Raw genomic sequence first — 13,543 nt, forward strand, 5'->3', positions numbered from 1 at the left:
GGTTAATAATTGATGCTGATGCATGAATATTGTAATGGAAATTTGAAGGGTGCCGGGTCAATTCTTTTATGTGTTAGAATATAGTTGCAGGTCACGGATGTGGAGTTGAAGGTGTTCCTTCCTTTCTTGCACTTTTTAATCTCAAGCCATGAGATATTGTTTCTTCGCGTGGTACAATGGATGATGTAGATATTGATACTGTAAGCTATTGAGGGTGTCATGATGGAGTTCACCAAAACACACAAGATGATGGACGGAATGTTGCACAATGGCAAAACATTCACCCCCAGTCACAGATCTGGGTTTAATCCATCATTATTTTTCTCACCAAGCCACCCCAGTTCAGACATGGCCATATGCAAATCAGTTTTGACCCTGTGCCTTATGGGAACAGTCCAGACCGAACTGCCAAGCCATGTCTTCCCTGGACCGGAATCAAGCATCCTAGGACCGGTTTCTGGCTATCAGCCGTCTTCAGCCAGGGTAGCTTGACTCCAGTGGCTTAGTGAGCCCGGGACCCACGTCTGGGCATACCCTTCCCACATAGGGTGAACAGCAAAACACACAAGATGATGGACAGAATGTTGCATAATGGCAAAACATTCACCCCCAGTCACAGATCTGGGTTTAATCCATCATTATTTTGCTAACCAAGCCACCCCAGTTCAGACATGGCCATATGCAAATCAGTTTTGACCCTGTGCCTCATGGGAACAGTCCAGACCGAACTGCCAAGCCATGTCTTCCATGGACCAGAATCAAGCATCCTCGGACTGGTTTCTGGCTATCAGCCGTCTTCAGCCAGGATAGCTTGACTCCAGTGGCTTAGTGAGCACTGGACCCACGTCTGGGCATACCCTTCCCACATAGGGTGAACAGCAAAACACACAAGATGATGCTTGATTCCAGTTCAGGGAAGATGTGGCTTGGCAGTTCGGGCTGGACTGTTCCCATGAGGCACAGGGTCAAGACTGATTTGCATATGGCCATGTCTGAACTGGTGTGGCTTGGTGAGAAAAATTACGATGGATTAAAACCAGATCTGTGACTGGGGGTGAATGTTTTGCCCTTGTGCAACATTCTGTCAATCATCTTGTGTGTTTTGCTGTTCACCCTATGTGGGAAGGGTATGCCCAGACGTGGGTCCAGTGCTCACTAAGCCACTGGAGTCAAGCTATCCTGGCTGAAGACGGCTGATAGCCAGAAACCGGTCCTAGGATGCTTACTTCCGGTCCAGGGAAGACATGGCTTGGCAGTTCGGGCTGGACAGTTCCCATGAGGCACAGGGTCAAGACTGACTTGCATATGGCCATGTCTGAAGTGGGGTGGCTTGGTGAGCAAAATAACAATGGATTAAACCCAGATCTGTGACTGGGGGTAATTGTTTTGCCATTGTGCAACATTCCGTCCATCATCTTGTGTGTTTTGATGATGGAGTTCACAACCTTGAATTTGAAACAACAGATCATGACTGTGATGAGGATCAGTAGGAAGAGCCAATAGAGGTCCTTGGGCACAGGGTCATCCATTCATAGGTTCTAATGCACTTGAGGTGTCTTGCTGCCCTGTAGAGAAGACTGTTTAAAGGAAGCAGATGAGTGTCGAGAATGTCAGTGAAGTGGGCACAGCCTATCTTCAAGTGGAATAGGACTAGAACAAGCTGTTTAAGAACATTTGATAAAATGTTTTTTAATTTGAAAACATAATTCTGAAACTAAGTAACAGAGCATACATATATCTTTCATGTAAATACATTTTTATTCCTGTATAACAATGATAAACTGTGCAGTTCGGACCAAGGACCAAGGTATGATAAAAAAAATGACACAATCGTTGTACATTTGCATCAGTTCAATCATAATCAATATTCTATTAGGGATGACAGTTCATACAATACATTAATTGGAATTCAGCCAGTTTCTAACACAGTTAATAAAATGACCCACCCTTCCACCCCACCCCCTCAATCCCTGCCTCCTACCAGTTTCAGTAAAAGGCCACCACCCATGCCATCCCAAAGCATCCTTCATTCATGTCCAACTAAGTTCAGGTTTCGTCTGGGTGTCATTCAGAAAGTAGTGTATCATCAGGGGAATCGGTGTTGGTCTCTTTCAGAGATTCCACTAAGGCGTCCCAAGCCCTGGCTTTATCTATTGTGCTGCAACCCTTCTTTACTTCTTGGAACAAAGCTACGCTTTCCTATCCAGTCCATAGAATGAGAACCTTCCTCAATTTCTTCACGTGGGGGGGTTCCTGGCTGCTTTTCCTGGCATCCTATCCGCTTGCTTTGGGAGTATGACGGCTAATTACACAAATGTAGTAGTCACTTGTGTTTAGCCGGTCATGGACAATCCCCCAACAGGCACGGTAGCAGGGCACATGGCATCACCCATTTAACCAGGCCCAGGGATAGTGCCTGATCAAAAGGTATATGGTACTTGGGTATGATTACATTGGCAATGACAGACCCCTGTAAGTCCCTTGTAGATAATAGGGCCAGGAGGTTCAAACTACCTCTAAGTCCCTAGTATGTAATAGGACAGGGAGGTTTAGAGGCCAGCAGATTTCCTGCACTTGCATGTGTGCGCTGCTGTGGGCCCTCTGTCACTCCTAAAGGTAATCCTGCCTTGCAGGGAAGTTTAGCTGGTAAGTTCATCTAGTACAATGGCTCTGACAGACCCTTTAGGTTCAGAGTATATAATAAGGCCAGTGGGTTCAAACTACCTGTAAGTCACTAGTATATCATAGGGTCTGGAGGTTTAGAGGCCCAGCAGGAGGAGGGCCAATGGAAGTGAGCCACTCTGTGGGGTTGGTTTAGCCGGCTCTTTCTCCTCTGGAGAGAATTTATCCATTTTAGATTTTAGAAGTGCAGTGCTTTGTAGGACAAGAAGATGCCACACTTTGGTGGAATTTGTCATGCTTTTGGGTGGCACCCAGTATCTCATTGGACCTCAGAACACTGAATAAAGATGTGAGAGCTACATAGCCTCTCAGATCTGCTGCCTGAAACTGCAAGGAGAAGAAGGACTGCCCTGCTGGAATCGGGGCCTAAAGCAAAGGGAATGCCCTTTGAGTGAATGCACCTGCTGCACAATCTGGTGTCATAGCCCTAAGGACTTAGTTTGCTTCAAGAAGGAATTAGGAGTGAACACCCTGCTAGCTACAGGGTAACTGAGTCCACCTGCATCCTCTCCACCAAGAGTCCCCAGCCTTGTGTGTGTCCAGTTTGGCCAGGTGCATTGTGGGAATTGTAGTTCAGACATCCCAGAGACCATCTAGGCGATTCCAGACCTTTGCATTGCTGTTTTGAGCACTTTGAACCTACAAGGAGAACTTCTGGAAGGACTTCCAAAAGTTTTAATACATTTTGAGAACTTTTGCGAATAAGCCCTAGAAGGGGACCGACCTGACGTCTAAAGTCAAGCCGGCCACCTTCAACCATGACAGGTTTGGATTTCAGGTTTGTCCCACTGAAAGCTCCAGAGCTCCAAACATCCAGGATTTAACCTGGTCCTCACAGAAATTCAAGCATGTAAACATGCTCCGAATCCAGCCTGACGAAGTATCTGGCCCAACATAGGATAAAAGGCTCCAGAAAGATTTCTAAGTGTGAAGGTAACATTTTGGCCAGGTCCTCCCACTAAGTGTATCCAACCAGGGCTCCATTGTGGTCTGCCTCAAACTTTGACTTTGTCCTGGTCAAGAGCAACGAGATGTCCTAAGTGAGGTCTATATTTTTTTAGGCACCATGTGGGTTTAATCTTAAAAAATCATATCTCCAGGTCCCTACATTGGATTTTTTGAAATGTTGGTGTTATTTTAAAAATACAAATAGTTCCTATGTTTAAACATTGGTGTGGGATTTTTATTGTGTGCTGTGTCTTACTTATTTAATATATTGGTGTTTTTAAAAGCTCTACATACCTGTTTCAGTGAAGCATACACTTACCTGTGTAAGTGACGCATGACTGCTTGGAGTCATGCACCAAAGGTTGAGCGAGGGACTAATTTACTAGACCTTTTATTGTATTCTTGGCCTTATTGCTGGTGGTAGGTGTATACCTACCCCCTACCAATAGCTCAGTTCCGAACACCTATGTAACAAATAAAAACAGATTAATTTGAATCTGGCATTGCGAGAAACTGTGTGGGTACTAGGTAGTATTGTAGCCCAATCAGTTTCTTTTTTTTTTTTTTTTAAAAGACCTTTATTTTGATCTTCCATGTTACACAGCTTCCAGCCTACAACCCACCGGGCTGGCTGCGCGGTACGGAGCACATGTATTGCTTCAAACATTACACAGCCCATTGCCGTCATCCCGGGGGCACGGCGGCGTGATAAAGTGTAGGTGTCTCACAGTTTAGAGGAGGATAGTGAAGGTCTAATTTTCCCTTTTGTATAGCCATATAGACAAAGGCATGATTCAAGTATGTAGTAAATGAGGCCCAACAATCGAACAACCCCCCCCCCCCCGAAACAGCACGGTCACCCCGTAGAGTACGGGAAGTCCATTTCTGTACTGGCGATGCATTTCAAGTTCCCAACTCCGGAGCATCTGGAACCACAAGGTCGGAAAAGTCCTTACATATCTTCTGTGTGCGCCTGCGTGATGGATGGAGGCTCGCAAATGCCCCCCCTGAAGTCGTTCCAGTTGGACCATACTTCCACCCACTTTCGGGGACACCCTCTCCCCACATACACAGTCTTTTCCTGTAGCATACACCAGTCCATATCACTATGCCAGTCTGTAAGTTTAGGTGGATCAGGACTACCCCAGAGCCTGGCAATGTTCCGCTTGGCTATCATTTGTCCGAGCATAACCCAAAGTCTCCCTTTCGGCGGCAGGTCCGTTGGCTCCCATATATTGAGTAGACATCTCTTGGCCTCTGGGCGAATCTCCACCTCCCATACCTCCTGCATACACTGCACCACCCTTCTCCAATATCTTTGAATCTTGGGGCAACCCCACAATACATGGAAGAAGGTACCCGTGCCACCACATCCCCTCCTGCAGAGTACCGTGTCAGCCCTCCCCATGAGGTGTAACCTTGTACAAGAGATATATATTCTATGTAGTATCTTCAGTTGGATGAGTCGCAGGCGGGCCGATATCGCGACCTCCCGCGGTGAAGCCAAGGCATACATCCACTCCTCTTCATCTATCTCGAGCCAGTCAGCAACCCATTTCTCTCTAAGGGAATGGAGCATGTCAGGGGGATGATTGATTAGTTTTTGTATGTGAGTGATATGGCATGTTCTGCCATGTGCCCATCAAGTATCCTATCCTCAAGTGGGGAGGATTGTGGTAGTGTGGTCTCTGGTGGAATATTAGCCTGTAGGGAGTGTCTCACCTGTAAATATCTATAGTATTCAGTTGGGGCCAACTCGTATGTGTCCCGCAAGTGGGTGAACGAGTGGATCCCTTTGGGGCCCCAGATATCCCTGATATGGGAGATTCCAATCAAGTCCCAATTGCGGAAGCCCTTAGTACGTCCAAGGTTGCCCAGTTTTTTGGAGGCCCACAGTGGCGTGGCCATTGTAAGGACTCTTGACCATCCGAGCTTCTTCTGGGCAGCGTGCCATACCCGTACCGAGTGTAGTGTAGGTCCGGTGAGTTGGCGTGCACCCCTTTTAGAGTAAAGTGCTATCTCGTAGTTCCCCCCGGGAAGCAACCATCTGTCCATACTGTAGGCGGGGTCATTCCCATCGCCATACGTCCCTTGGTTGATTGCTGAGAGGTGGGCTGCCCAGTAGTACTTGCGAATGTCTGGGAGGGCTATACCGCCCTCATACCACCCCAGCGTCAGTTTGGTCAGTGCGATCCGGGGTGACCCGGCCCAGAGGAGGTCGCGCTGTGCCGCCTCAATTGCCGCGAAGTATGTGTCAGGGACTGAGTCTGGATAGTTTTGTAGAGCATAAAGAAAGCGTGGCAGCGCTAACATCTTAAATAGGGCTGCCCTGCCCAGTAGAGACAGTGGGAGGTGTTGCCAGGATTTGGTCTCCCTCTGGAGCAGACTTAACGGCGGCTTGAGGTTTAGATCATATAGGAGGGCCTTGTTCGTGGTAATGTACACTCCCAGGTATTTGAACCCGTCCTCTGCGACCGTGATAGGGCACGTGTCAGGGAGCCTCGGAGGGTCATCATGTAGGACGTAGAGATATGACTTGCTCCAGTTGACCCGGAAGCCAGAGTTGGGACCGAAGCTAGCAAATATATCGAGGGCTGCCATGATCGACCTGCGCGGTCTGCAAAGGTACAAGAGGATGTCGTCGGCGTAGAGGGATATCTTGTCCTCCCACCCTTCCGTCCAAACTATGCCCTTTAAGTAAACGTCTTGCCGTATCCAGGCTGCGAGCGGCTCAAGGGATAGGGCAAAGAGAAGAGGTGAGAGGGGGCAACCCTGTCTTGTTCCTCTCTCGAGTGTGAAAACCCCAGACACCTTGTTGTTTACCAGTACCTGCGCCAGGGGTTCTGCATATAGGAGACGCACCCACGCTATAAAGTGGGGTCCAAAGCCCAGTTTACGCAGGACCGCGAACATATACGGCCACTCTAGGGTGTCGAATGCCATGGTGGCGTCCAGAGAGACCACCACTGCGTCTTCCTGCAGCCTGTGGCGCTGCCCCAGCACGCCATGTAACCTTCTGATATTGAGGGCCGTGTTGCGATGAGGCATGAACCCCGATTGGTCGGGGTGGACCAACGAAGGGAGCAGCGGTTTGAGTCTATTAGCTAGTGTTTTGGCCAGTATTTTGGGCTCCGCGTTGAGGAGCGAAATAGGTGTATATGACGCACACTGGTCTTTAGGTTTCCCTTCTTTCGGTATCGCCACTATGGTTGCTATGCGCTGATCACGAGGCAGCACCCCTTTCTCCCTACTCTCGTCGAACATGGGTTTCAAATACTTGCTGGCTACGTCGGGTTTCAGCTTGTAAATCTCAATGGGTAGGCCATTAGGTCCTAGAGCCTTCCCAGGGCGGAGGTCCCCTATTGCACGTTGTAGTTCGGCCTCAGTAAGCCGACTATCCAGGGCCTCCCGATCTTCATCTGACAGGGAAGGCATTTGAATATCGGTTAGGAGGTCTATAGAGTCCTCCTCCGGGCGATCTGACTCCCTCCTGTAGACCCGTTGATAATGACTCGCAAACTCTTGCACTATCTCTCGAGGTTCTGTAACTACGGCCCCTGACTCTGTGCGTATTTCCGGCACCACCCTACTGGCCTGCTGTTTCCTCTCGAGCCAGGCTATAAGTTTCCCGGCTTTGTCGCCTTGGTCTTAGAGCCTACCCATCTAGTGCCGGGCCATAGTTTGAGCTTCTTGGGTTACCAGTGCTCTGTACTCCGCCGCTTTCAACTGCAGTTTGTGACTGACTTCCCTGTCCCCAGTTTCTAGCGCCTCCCTTTCTAGGTCTTCGAAATCTACCTCAATTGTCGTGACTTGTCTACTTTGTTCTTTCCGTCCAGCCGAGATGGTTGAGAGCGCCTCCCCCCTAATCGCGGGTTTAAATGCCTCCCACAAGGTGACGTGAGAGTCAACCGAGCCTACATTATTGTCAAAGTACTGTGTGATGGAGTCGGATATCTGCTTCCTAGTGTCCTCGTTTTTTAAGTGCCATGCGTTTATTGATGCTATGCATCCCTCACTACTGTTCCCCACTGTTATGTGTGTAAGGACCGGTGAGTGGTCTGAGATGCCCCTAGGCAGAAGCGTCGCCTCTCGTAATGTCATGTCGTTTTGTAGCACAGTAAGGATGTAATCCAAACGCGAGAAGGAATGGTGCGACCCGGAGAGGAAGGTAAAGTGTCTATCTGCAGGATGGAGCAGGCGCCAGACATCCGTGAGTCCGAAGGCCTCAAGGAAGTCCGCTAACCACCTCTGTCCCTGGGGCAGATCTCTAGGGGGCTGCAGATCTAGGGTTCCCGACACCACCGCGTTAAAGTCCCCACCCAGCACCAATAGACCATCGGGAAGAGAGAGGAGTAGTGTGCCTAGGTCCGTGAAGGCCCGAGTTTGGAGGCCAGGCGGAATGTAGACAGAAAGTAAGTTGAGTGTGCGGCCCTCCCACCGTCCAGATATAACCGTGAAGCGTCCCTGTGGGTCAGTTTTAGTGAAGTCTATGTGCAGGGGCAGTGAGCGACGCTGGAGGATCCCCACCCCCCTGGAGCCGGAGGTGAAGCCAGAGTGAGCTGCTAGAGTGTAGCCCCACCTGTTTAGGGCCTGACATACGTTCCCCAGCAGATGAGTTTCTTGCAGTAGTACCACGTCAGGCTGGTGTCGTTTGATGAACCGCAGGACTATAGTGCGTTTGAGTCTGTCACCTAACCCGTTAACGTTCCAGCTAAGGACTTTCAGACTCTTCTCCCACCTCCTAGCCATAACCGATGCTGAGTGGGGTGCCTCGTCCCACCACCCCTGCGCTGCGGCTGCCTACCTGACAGCCTAGTCTGTGTGACCGTGAAGGATCCCCAATTCTCCACCCCTCCCAGGTTCCCACCCGGAAGGTGTGTGCAGTGCCGCTGACCAAGAATATGGAAGACCATTGATTCCACTCAAATAAGACATTGTTCGCCTGTACTCTCGTGACAGATCCAAACCTGACAGTGCGGACTACTTGTGACCGTGAAACTTCTTCAACCCCCCAACCCTCCCAACATTCCCCCCAACATGACCGATTCAAGCAGACTGTGCAAAGCATTACAGTTGTAGAATCCCCTAGACCCCCCCCCCAACTCGGTGTTCTGGCACCACCCTTCCCCGAACAACAATCCCCCCCTCCCTGCCCCCTGCTTTGTGGGTCTTCGAACCACCCACCACCCCAATTAGCAGAGCGCCTGTTGCCCAAAACCCCCCCCCCGGAAGAGAGACGAACCCTCCCCGAGGAACTTGTGTGGAAAACGTGGCTGGCTCACTCCCCTTTTGCCAACCCATGCTGCCCTTGTGAGTCATTAACATATGTGCGAAGCACACAGAACACTGGCTTGAGGTCCCTGAGTCCCGTATCGTCCATGTGGACCACCCAATGAAAACCCCCCCAAGGTAACACTGAATATAATATACGTTACTGTTCGAAGATCAACGGCAGCAGTGTTACGTCATCATCCGATTGCATTGTCTCGGGCTGAACCCCAGCGGGGGCTGTTTGACCTGGAGCGCCAGGACTTTTGGCTCCGGTCATCTCCGTCTTGTCTCCCAGCCGTGGAGCCAGGGGAGGAGGCCCCAGGGTCTCTCCAGTTGGTGCTGCCTCCTTCAGCCCGGGCCTCCGGCGCTGCGTTGTCCAACCACTCCTGGGCCGCCGCCGGTGTGGTGAAGAAGTAGGATTTACCCCCGGACAGAACTTTCAACTTAGCTGGGAAGAACATCATATATTTGAGTCCTCGCTCCCGGAGTGCCGCCTTGATCCCTTGGAATGATCGACGTTCCTGTTGGACTTGTAATGTGAAGTCAGGGAAGAATCGTATTGTTGCCCCTTCGTAGTTCAAATCTCTTTGTTGCCTGGCGGATTGGAGTATCGCGTCGCGGTCCCTGTAGTTGAGCACTTTGGCAATTATTGTTCTCGGCAAGGCCCCCGGTTTTGGCTTGGGGATCGGGACTCGGTGGGCCCGCTCGATGGTAAAGATGTTGGACAGTCTCTTGGGCTTTAGGTGTTGCAGGATGAGGTCCTCGAGAAACAGCTCCGTACTGTCCCCTTCAAGTTCCTCCGGCACACCCACCACGCGGATGTTACTTCTTCGAGCCCTCCCTTCCTGGTCCTCAAGCTTCAGCGCCATTTTCTGGTGTTGGTGGATGAGCTCGTTCACCTTGTCCTCCAGGCGTTTTTCTGAGGTCTGTAGTGTCTTTATGGCCCCTTCATTAGACTTGGATCTCTCAGTGGTTTTCCCTAGGTCTTCGCGTAGTAGGTTCACTTCAATAGAGATCTTGTCAATTTTCGACTCGAGATTGGCTCCCAGTGTCTGGATGGCGGCCATGATGGCGTTTAGGGACGGTTCCGCCTGCTCCTTTGCGTCCTTTACCACTCCCCCTGGCTGCTGTTGCGTGCGGGCCACTGCATATTGGTCCATCTTGTTAGTTTGGGTCCCTGTTCCTCCCTTGGGGGGCCGCATGGCGAAGCCGGGCCCTTAGTAGATGAGTTGGAGCGTCCGTCGTCCGCGACAACGGTCGCGTGCGTGTGTCCGAGTCAACTCAGGATGTGACCCGGGAGCGGCCAGGAACCACCGGAGTCAAACACCACAACGGGATACCGGCCCCGGACGCTATCTGCTCCTCGCACCGGTCAGGAAGGCAGGTTCCCGCGCGACAAGTGTCCCTCGGCGTTCCAGTACCCAGCCGTGAAGAAGCCCCGCCGGTCCGAGTGCAGCACCACACTCCCAAGCTTGACAGCCAGCAGGACGCCTCCTATTCGCAATATTAGCAGTAGCGACGGCGTGAGTCCGATGGCCTCGGCCCAGCTTCGCGAGGCCTGCACCCAGCGTTCGCCCCGCAGAGAGAGAGTCGGGTCTTGCAGCGCCCTCAGGCCTCAAGGAAAGCGCAGGTGACCATATGCGCACAGTTTGCTGCCCATTCACCCCGCGTGCCTCCCCGGGCAGTGGTCTCTATGCACCGGCTTTGTGTGCTGTCAATGCCTCAGCCCTGGGCCCCAGTTCCGGTGTCTGGCGGCGCCCGGGCCTCCCGCCCAGGAGGGCCTCCGTGAGTTCAGGGGCGCCTCTCCGTCCTCCCCGTGCCTCACCTCCTCTGCGACGACTTGGGAGCAGGACCTCGAGTGAGTGTCTTCTCAGGGTCGTGTAGGCCCGTGCAGTCCGTGTGGGGGGTCCGATGTATGAAGTGCCCCTGGGGAGCTAATGTCGTTTGAGCCTTCTCCTCCAGGCCGCCCCCGCATGCAGTATGGCCGTAGTCCCGACAGGAGGGCTTCCGTTCAGTTTCGGGCAATAACGGGCCACTGCCCGTCTCCCCAGCAGCGCCGGCCGCGCCTCGGGCCTCCTAGCAGCCCCACCACTCCTCCGGCCCCGCTCGCAGGCCAGGTAGTGCAGAGGGCGCCTCCCGGACACCAGCCGCCTCCCTCCAGGTTCCGGTGCACTCACCCGGCCCCGCGGCCGCCTCCACCGGCCGGAGTCCTCTCCGCCGCACCGTCCTCAGGACTTGCCTCAAAATGTATTCCCCGGCTCCGGCCGTTACTGCAGGCCGCAAACCCTCAGCACGGCGGATCTCGGTGTCGGGGGGTCAGCTTGCGTCGCGCCTGGAGTCTCCGGATAGCGGGAACGTTCCGGTGTCCTGTATGTCTTTTTTTCGCCGTTTCTGGGCAGGAGAAATGTGCGGATGTGCAGGGGAGATTTGCCGGACCACGGAGCACTCCTAAGATGCGGCCATCTTAGCTCCAATCAGTTTCTTTGATCCAGAGAGCTGCGTCTTCCTCCCATCTCCAGGACAGTTACTCCATTGTTGTATTTATATCCGCCCTCAGTTCTTGATATAGGATGGTAATTGCTTGGATTTTGCCAGTTGTTATGAAAAAGTTATGGCTACTTTGATGGACTGGGGGTTCTGCTACTCCGGTTCACCAGTGGTTCTGCAAGGACACCACCGCTGCTTGGTGTAGCAGAATTTGTCCCCGGGTAGTTTCATGGTCTCTGAAAGATCTTGAAATCACAGCAATGTGCTGTCTTTGTAAAGGTCCCCTACTTGAGTTATGCCAAATGCAGCCCGCTCAGTTAATCCTTTCAATGCCTCTATTCTGTTTATGACCTTTAAGATCTGCAGTGGAATGTCTGGGGAGTAAGGTAGGTGGGTTTGGGTATGTTGCAAGCAGCTTTGCCAGCAATGATGTACAGACTACAGCTCCATGGATTCCCCTATAAGAGGGCATTTGGTAGATGGGACCATCTGTTATAATGCGTGGAGGCTGGGGGTTCCAATAAGAACACCCCCTCGGGGGCAATCGTGAGTTAAACCATTGATTGAACCACTGGATTTGGGCCATCAGATAGTAGGCTTCAAAATCGGGCACCTCTGGTCCCTCATCAGATGTAGGTCTGCGCAATTTAATTAGCGCCACTCTGCCGCTTCCCGCTCCACATATGAGTTTAACCAATAGTGAGTCCAACTTTGTAAACATTTTATGGAGAATGACAAGTGGCAGTGTAGAGGAAAAATAAAGTAAGCAGGGGAGGGCCACCATTTACACAACCGCGATTCATCCTATTACAGATAAAGGAAACCCCACACTAGCGTGAAAAAAACACGATAGCCACCCCAAAATTGCCATCAAGAACGTCTCTGGGATTTAGGTATATTTTGACCCCTAGCTATTTCATACAGGACCCCTCCCATGAGATCCAGAGGAGGTCTTGGCATATGATGACTTAGGGGGACAATGTGCGATTTTTGCCAATTAATGCAAAAGCCCGAATTATTGATGATTTGTTCCAACAACGAAATTGCCCTCAGCAAATCCTCCTCCATGTTGTTGAAGAACAGGACCATATCATCTACATATAGTGCAATTTTGTGGGTGACCTCTCACTGTCCTAAACTCCGGCAGAATCTCCCGGTTCGTGCCCTACTAGCTAGTGGTTCGGCAGCAATGGCAAACTGTAGCGGGGAGAGGAGGAAGGCTTGTCTTGTTCCCCTCCCCACCACATAGGAGTGAGATATTCCCCTGCCAGTGTGAACTTACACAATGGGCCCCGTGTGTTGGAGTCTGGTCCACTGGGTGAAATTAATTCCTAACCACAAATTGTCCATCACTTGGTACATGGAGTCACATCATAGGCTATGCACAAAGGAAAGATGAGAGGCAATACGAGCTGATAACTAGTAAGAGACAACACTGTGTACATGTTGGAAAACAATGAGTAAACGTTTTAGTTGAAGACTTTGTATGCCATTATTACAAGTACGTTTGGTTTACATCAAATAGACAGCCAACACCACATGACTTATCTAGGCAGTGCAGCCTTCACATCATAGACTATCAAATGCCTTTTCAATGTTGATAGAGACTATTACTGCTCTATCCTCTTTGGGGTATGCAGTCTCCATAATGGAGTAGGGCCTGTGAATATTCAGTGCTGTGTTTCACCCTGGGATGAATCAATTTTGGCAGGTTTGTACCATTGTAGACATATGTTGAAGGAGGAGGGTAACTAATTTGCGGCTCATAATCTTATGGTCCATATTCAGCATTGATAAATGATGATATACTCCAACATCATGAGGGGCATACCTAGTTTCAGTGGTAGGATTACCAGGGTCTCACCATTAGCAGTTGGTAGTCTAGTAGCCTCTCGAGCAGCTGCATAAAATTAAACCAGCTCGGGAGCCAGCTCCTCCACATATGTGGCATAGAACTCAATTGGCAGGCCATCAGTCCTAGGTACTTTGCCCCGAGCCATGGTCTTAATAGCAGTGCTCACTCAATGCAAGGTTTTGGTGCCTCCCAGTTCTTCAGTGGCCTCCACTTTCAAATGCGGCAACTCCGCAGGCCCCAAAAAGTCTGTCAAGGCTCTTTGCAATGGTGCAAAGGAAAGCATATAGGGTGGTATGGTAG

Source organism: Lissotriton helveticus, chromosome 5_1 (assembly GCF_964261635.1).
Source record: "Lissotriton helveticus chromosome 5_1, aLisHel1.1, whole genome shotgun sequence".
Classification (NCBI taxonomy): domain Eukaryota; kingdom Metazoa; phylum Chordata; class Amphibia; order Caudata; family Salamandridae; genus Lissotriton; species Lissotriton helveticus.